The sequence below is a fragment of the Vombatus ursinus genome, unplaced genomic scaffold (genome assembly GCF_900497805.2).
Source record: "Vombatus ursinus unplaced genomic scaffold, bare-nosed wombat genome assembly UNPS02014816.1, whole genome shotgun sequence".
In the NCBI taxonomy this organism is placed as follows: domain Eukaryota; kingdom Metazoa; phylum Chordata; class Mammalia; order Diprotodontia; family Vombatidae; genus Vombatus; species Vombatus ursinus.
In genome coordinates this window covers 4,443,717-4,451,630 of record NW_020954594.1, presented here as the reverse complement: position 1 = coordinate 4,451,630, position 7,914 = coordinate 4,443,717, and the positions used below count along the sequence as shown (strand labels likewise).

Sequence of the window (7,914 nt, the reverse complement as noted above, 5' to 3'; positions counted from 1 at the left end):
CCTTCCCCTTCTACTTTCCTGCAGGGCAGGATAGATTTCTGTACCCCATTTCCTGTATTTCTTATTTCCCAGTTGCATGTGAAAACATTTTTTTTAAAACGTGTTTTTTTAAACTTTGGGTTCCAAATTTTCTCCCTTCCTCCCTCCCCACCCACCCTCATTGAAAAGGCAAGCAACTCAATATAGGCTACACTTGTGCAGTTATGCAGGACACTTCCATAGTAGACATGCTGTGAAAAACTAGCTCTATTTCCCTTAATCCTACCCTGCCCACCCATTTATTCTATTCTTTCTTTTGACCCTGTCCCTCCTTAAAAGAAATTTGCTTCTGATTACCCTCTTTCCCAATCTGCCCTCCTCTCTATCATCCCCCTACTCTCCCTCCCCTTCCCCTCCTATTTTCCTGTAGGGTAAGACAGATTTTCATACCCAATTGAGTGTGTATGTTATACCCTCCTTAAGTCAAATCCTATGAGAATAAAATTCATTCATTCCCTCTCACCTTCCCCCGTTTCCCTTCCACTGTAAGAGCCTTTTCTTTTCTGTTTTTTTTTGTGAGATAATTTACCCTGTTCTACCTTTCCCTTTCTCCTTCTCCTAGTATAATCCTCCCTCACCCCTTAATTTTATTCTCCAGATATGACCCCTTCATCTTCAACTCACCCTGTGCCCTCTACCTACCTACCTATCTATCTATCTATCTATCTATCTATCTATCTATCTATCTATCTATCTACATACATACATGTAATTTTTTCCCTCCAACCACCCTAATACTGACAAAGGTCTCATGAGTTACAAATATCATCTTTCCATACAGGAATGTAAACAGTTCAACCTTAATAAGTCTCTTATGATTTCTCTTTCCTGTTTACCTCTTCATTTTCCACTTGAGTCTTGTATTGGAAAGTCAAATTTTCTATTCAGCTCTGGTCTTTTCATCAAGAATGCTTGAAAGTCCTCTATTTCACTGAATGACCATTTTTTCCCCTGAAGAATTATACTCAATTTTGCTGAGTAGGTGATTCTTGGTTGTAATCCTATCTTCTTTGCCCTCCGGAATGTTATATTCCATGCCCTGCAGTCCCTTAATGTAGAAGCAGCTAAATCTTGTGTTATCCTGATTGTGTTTCCACAATACTTGAATTGTTTCTTTCTGGCTGCTTGTAATATTTTCTCCTTGACCTGGGAACTCTGGAATTTGGCTACAACATTACTAGAAGTTTTCCTTTGGGGATCTCTTTCAGGAGAAGATGGGTGGATTCTTTCAATTTCTATTTTGCCTTCTGGTTCTAAAATATCAGGGCAGTTTTCCTTGATAATTTCTTGAAAGATGATGTCTAGGCTCTTTTTTTGATCATGGCTTTCAGATATTCTAATAATTTTTAAATTCTCTCTCCTGGATCTATTTTCCAGGTCAGTTGTTTTTCCAATGAGATATTTCACATTGTTTTCTAATTTTTCATTCTTTTGGATTTGTTTTACAGTGTCTTGATTTCTCATAAAGTCACTAGCTTCCAATTGCTCTATTCTAATTTTTAAGGAAGTATTTTCTTCAGTAATCTTTTGGACTTCCTTTTCCATTTGTTCAATTTTGCTCTTTAGGGCATTCTTTTCTTCATTGACTTTTTGGACCTCTTTTGCCATTTGGGTTAGGCTATTTTTTAAGGTGTTATTTTCTTCAGTATTTTTTTGGGTCTCCTTTAGCAAGCTGTTAACTTACTTTTCATGATTTTCTTGCATCACTCTCATTTCTCTCCCCAGTTTTTCCTCTACTTCTCTTACTTGCTTCTCAAAATCCCTTTTGAGCTCTTCCAAGGCCTGGGACTGATTCATATTTTTCTTGGAAGTTTTGGAGGTAGGAGCTTTGACTTTGTTTTCTTCTTCTGGTTGTATGTTTTGATTTTCTTTGTCACCAAAGTAAGATAATATAGTCTGACTCTTTTTGCGATGCTTGCTCATGATCCCAACCAATTACTTGAGTTTTAAACTCTTTGTTAAGTTTGTTAAGTTCTGTTTCCAATGTGGAGAATGTACTGTCCCAAGCTTTGGGGGTTTGTACAACTGTTTTCAGAGATACTTCTAGGGACCTGAAAATTTTCAGTTCTTCCAAGGTGCTATGATAAGGGGTGAGGTGTTTCCTCTCCACCGCCACAAGTTCCACCATGCCAGCATTCCTCTTCGCCCCAGGACCGCTCCTCAGAACTGTGACCCAGATCTAAGCACTGGTAAAGCAAGAGATTCCTGCCTCAGCCCTGGCAAAGAGATCCTTGCAATCCCCCTCTGATCAGCCACTCGATTCCCCCTCAGTCTGTGGGTGGGAAGCTCAGAAGCCAGCCACTGCCCTTGGGGCAGCTGAGATCTAGCTTCTTCTCTCACCGCAGTAACAGACTTTTCCCATTGACCTTCTAAGTTGTCTTTGGTGTTTCTGGGTTGAGAAGTCTAGAAACTGCCACAGCTGCCCACGATTCAGTCCTCTGAGGCCTGCTCCAGGGTCGCTGCTGCCTGTGCGCCCATGCCAAACTGTGCTCCTCTCCCAGCCCAGCACAATATACCTTTCCGATCAGCCATCCAGGATGTCTTGGGCTGGAAATTTGTTTTACTCTGTTTTTTTGTGGGTTCTGCTGCTTTAGAATTTGTTTAGAGCCATTTTTTGTAGGTATTTGGAGGGGTTTGGGGGAGAGCTGTAGCAAGTCACTGCTTTCCCTCTGCCATCTTGGCTCCGCCCTTACTTGAGGTCTTCTAGGGACTGATAACAACTTTCTTGTGCAGACCATTACCCTTCTGGACAATTTGAAGTGTTAGGATGTTTGTTTCCTTATGTCCGTTGAGTCTGACTCTTTGGTAACCCTATTTGGGGTTTTCTTGGCAGTGATATTGGAGTAGTTTGTTATTTCCTTCTCCAGCTTATTTTACAGGTGAGGAAACTGAGGCAAACAGGGTTGCTAGAAAGTGTCTGAGGCCAGATTTGAACTCAAGATGAGTCTTCCTGATTCCCAGCCCAGTGCTCTGTCCACTGCAGCACCTAGATGCCTCATATTGAGCCCGAATCTTCTTCTCTGTAACCTCCACTCATTACTCTTGCTTCTGCCCTTTGGGGTTAAGCAGAACAAGCCCAAGCCCTCTCCCACAATTGAAGGTGACTGCCATGTTCCTTGTAAGTGATTTCTTCTTCAGGATAAACATGATGGTGGTTTGGCCTTGGAATCCTGGTCTCTGAGAGCCAGCACATGACCTTGAGAAACAGGTTGGGGAATTTGGACCTTATTTGTTATGGAATGGGGGGCCATGAAAGGGTTTTAAGCAAGAGAATTATGTGATTAGATGTACTCTTGGGGAAGAGGGGACCAGGTACCCTTGATCAGATGAGGCTTCAAAGGGCAGAAAATTATACATACACACAAACAACAAATATGTACATATGCATAATATAATTATACATATGCTATATACATAATTGTATGTAATATGTCCCTATAGGTATGTACATTTGTGTATATGATATATACACATAATAGCTAATGCATGCCTATACACGTATGTTTATATGTGTACATACACAAACACAGGGAGGATTGATTCATCAAGCCCAAGAGGTGAGTGGCTGACTGGAGATAGGAAGAAGATATCTCTTGCTTGCTTTCCTTTCTCTCCACTGACATGGCCTCTACCTTCATCATCAGACTCTCACCATCTCTTATCTGCATTGTTACAATAACCTTCTCATTAACCTTCCTGCTGCCAGTCTCTCCAAACTCTCTTCCACACAGCTGCTAAAAGCATTTCCCAAAGATGTTGGTCTATGTTATTTCCCTGCTCAAGCATCTTTAGGGCTCTCTCTTGTCTCTAGAATACAATACAAATCCCCTGACCTGAATTTAAAGATGTCTACAATCTATCTCCCTTTCATCTTTCCAGAGTTTTTTTTTCATTACTTCCATTAAAACACTCTGTGTTCTAGTGGCCATTCTTTGAGTCTGCTGTTCAACTTTCCATCTCTGCACCTATGCATAGGCTGTCCTTCACAACTCCTCAAATTGCCTTGTATTTACTTGGGCCTCATGTTGTATCTCCCCACTAGAATGTAACCTCCTTGAGGGCAGTGACTGTTTCATTTTTGCCTCTGTATCCCCAGTATCTAGCACAGTTCCTTGCTCACAGCAGAGGTTTAAAAGTTTGTTGACTAGACAGAGAGGGGATCCAAGCTATTGATCACAAGTACATGACTGGGTAGGGGCAAAAAGATGGGCCAACCAAAATCATCCAAGGCAGAGCCTGAGAGAAGAGAGAGATTTCCAGGAATCCTAAAGCAAGGACTGATCAAAATCAGCCAGTCTGACTTATAAAGTCAGGTTTCCAGCAGAAGTCAAAGGAGTATTCTTTTTTTTTTATTATTCCATAAATTAACCCATTTGTTGTGGTACTATGGGCTACAGATATTTGATAAGAAGATTTTACTGGTCTTTCAATTCCCTCAGTCTTAAAAATATGGAATGCTTCATGAATTTGCCTGTCATCCTTGTGCAGGGGCCATGCTAATCTTCTCTGTATCATTCCAATTTTAGTATATATGCTGCCGAAGCATGCACCAAAGGAGTATTCTTGAAGCCTAGGTCTCCATGTATGTAGCCTTATTCCTCCTGAGACCAGTACAGAGCTTGATTTGGGACTAGAAGATACAAGGCAGGCATCCTAGAGCAGAGGTTCTCAATTTTATGTCATGAACCCCCTTGGTGAAGCCTATGGATACCTACATATTGTCACCTAAGTTCATAATGGGAAGGAAATACAAAATTTCAGCTAGAGGTTAATGAAAAGAAAGATATAATTTTTTTCCTATCCAAGTTCATGGACCCCCTAAAATCTGTGCATGGACCCCCAAAAGGTGGGTGAGGGGGTTAAGAATACCTGCTCTAGAGGCATGAACTGAGGTCTGGGCAGCTAGAGAGAAAAGCCTTTAGACAGTGCTGGAACCGGTCCTGGTCAAGGTAGGCAGTTGCATCAGGCCTCATATGCAGAGGGGTACAGCGAGGAAAGATTTTTAAGTTACTCTTAAAAATGCACATATTTTTAATGCTAGAAAAGTCTGCTCTCTGTAGCCCACAGGTATTTATTTTGTGCTACATCAAGCTGCGTGTGTTCAGTGAAGGTTCCAAGCCTCCGGTGGACAGTAACATACCTATTCTTTTAAGAGGGAAAATTGTGTTCCTATTTCCATTGATGGGGATATAATTTCCAAATCTTGCCGTGGGCACACACACATGCCTTATTCTGACTCTACTTTGGATTAAAGAGGAGTGATGACAGGATACACGTGGAAGAGACTCAGTTTGGGTACTTCAGATTGAAGTGGGGCTGTCTGATTAAGTCCAGCTGACTCAGCCTGGTACTCAAGGTAGTCAGTGTGTGAGTGTTAACTTGTGTTTTCATCCTTGCCTTCTGCTACTCCCTTTTAGATACACAGCTTTATGTCAGGGCCTGTTTACCCTTCTCTGAGTACGTTCAGTGCTTTCTTGTCACTGTACCTTTGCTAATACTGTTCAGCATACCTGGATGCACTCTGTATCATCTCCAGCTGTTGTAACACTACCTATTTTTCAAGGTGCAGCTTAGCTGACACCACCTCCATGAAGTCTTCTGAATCTTCTCATCGAGCAGTGAGCACTCCCTGCTCCAAACTCACATAGTCCTTTGTGCCTATGTAGAATCATGCAGCCAGGGGCAGCTCTGTGACTCGGTAGAATAGAGTGCCAGGCCTGGAGTCAGGAAGACTCATTTTCCTGAGTTCAAATATGACCTCAGATGCTTACTGGCTGTGTGACCCTGGACAATTCACTTAACCCTGTTTGCCTTAGTTCCTCATTTTTAAAATGAGCTGGAGAAGGAAATGGCAAACCACTCCAGTATCTTTGCCAAGAAAACCCCAAATGGCATCACAAAGAGTCAGACATGACTGAAATGACCAAAAAACAAAAGAATCATGCAGCCAGACTCAATCAATCAACCAACAAGTATTTATTAAATACCACACTGTGTTGGGAATACAAAGACAAAAATGAAACAATACCTGCCTTCAAGGAGGTTATATTCCATACATATAGAGAATAATAATAGCTAACATTTATATAGTACCTACTATGTGCCAAGTACTGTGCTAAGTGCTTTATAAATATTATCTCAATTGACCCTCATGATAATCCTGGGAAGTAGGGGACAGTATTAACTCCATTTCACAGATGAGAAAACTGAGACAAAGAGATATCAAGTGACTAGCCCAAGGTCATGCAACTAGTAAATGTCTGAGGTTAGATTTGAACTCAGGTTTTCCTGACCCCAGGCTCAGTGCTCTATCCATTGAGCCAATATAAACACACACACACACACACACACACACACACACACACACACACACAAATTGATATGAGGAGAGGAAAGAGAAATATTAACAGGCAGCTTGGTGGTATAGTAGAGAGACTGCTAGCCTTGGACTCAGAAAGACCTGAGTTCAAGTTCTGCCTTAGACATTTATTAGCTGTGTAAGCCTAGGCAAGCCTCAGTTTTCTGATCTGTAAAATGGGGATTATGATAGCACCTTCTTCACAGGGTTATTATAAGAATCAAATGAAATCATGTATGTGAAGTGCTTCGCAAACCTTAAAGCCCTATATACATGTTAGCTAATGACTATACTCATATTTTGGGGGAGGGATCAGTAAAGTCCTCAGGGGTCAAGTGTTCTCATTGTAAATCAATCACTTTTTCTACTGCAGCAGGGGCTTTCCCTGAGCTAAAGGACCAGTTATTGCCTAGTTTTGTGGCCCTGACTCTACTATTTCTAATTTTTTTAATGTGATTACACTATGGCATGAAATTAACATGAGAATATGACTGAGTTTGTAGAAATAGATCATCTCATTGTTTAAGGTCATAGATTCAGAGCTAGAAGGTGCTTTCTTCCTTTTTTTTTTTTTTTTTTTTGAGAAACCTGAGGGCTAGAGATGTTTAAGTGGCTTGCCCAAGCCCACAGGGGAAGTAATACAATGGCTGGAATTAAAATCCAGGTCTTCCAATTCCAAATCCAGCATTCCTTCATTTGTACCACAAGTGGTGTCTAAACTGAGCTTTCATGGAAATTTGGGATTATGAGAAACAAAAGTGTGGCCTCAGTGCGTGTCCTGCATTGAAGTAAAGACCCAGCGATGGGAGCTGGAGTGCTGTGTGTGAGAAACAGCAAGGGACCTCAGCTAGTCCAATCTCCTCATTGGACTTTATTGGACTATATTATATGATCACATAGAAGAGAAAATTGAAGGCTAGAGAGAAGATGTGACTTCCCACAAGTCATGCAGCTAGGTTTTTAGGGGCAAAACTGGGCTGAGAATTCAGATGACTCTTTGTAGCATTTGTACACATCTTTATGTCGTAGTTATTGTCTATGTGTGTTATTTTTTCTACTAGACTGTAAGCCTCTTGAGGGCAGTGCTTTGTCTTCATCTTTATACCCCTTTGCCTGCATTGAGCATATTGGTTTGTTGAATGAATAATGTTGCAAAATACTTTGATACTGTAAGGCTCTGTTCTTTCATTCATGTGGATATTCTGTCATTGCTTGTAATACCTCCTAACCTTAGTCTTTGTTAGTTACTGTAGCATACTTGCAATAATATTTCAACTGTGTCTAGTTCATATAGATGGGCCCCCAATTTACCAATGTCTTGTGTTCTGAAAACTGGGTTGTAAGTCAGTCGTCTGGAACTCGGAACACATTTTGCCATGTTGTAAACAATGGTTAGGTTCCCAGGCTAGCCTGTAAAACCCTATTTAATTCACAATAAATATGATTAATATTCCAGAATGCTTCTGAGCTCAGAGGCCCTCTGAACTTTGAGCCCTCTGCCCTGAATTTTGTTTAAT

General features: G+C 41.0%; 1 non-coding gene across 1 annotated transcript; it reads right to left on the bottom strand.

Annotated features, from left to right (window-relative positions):
* Positions 1–4,482: 4,482 nt before the first annotated feature.
* On the bottom strand, positions 4,483–4,585 carry LOC114023206. The gene has a single exon (XR_003566764.1). It is a non-coding gene; the product is annotated as a U6 spliceosomal RNA (small nuclear RNA).
* Between the last annotated feature and the right edge of the window lie 3,329 nt (positions 4,586–7,914).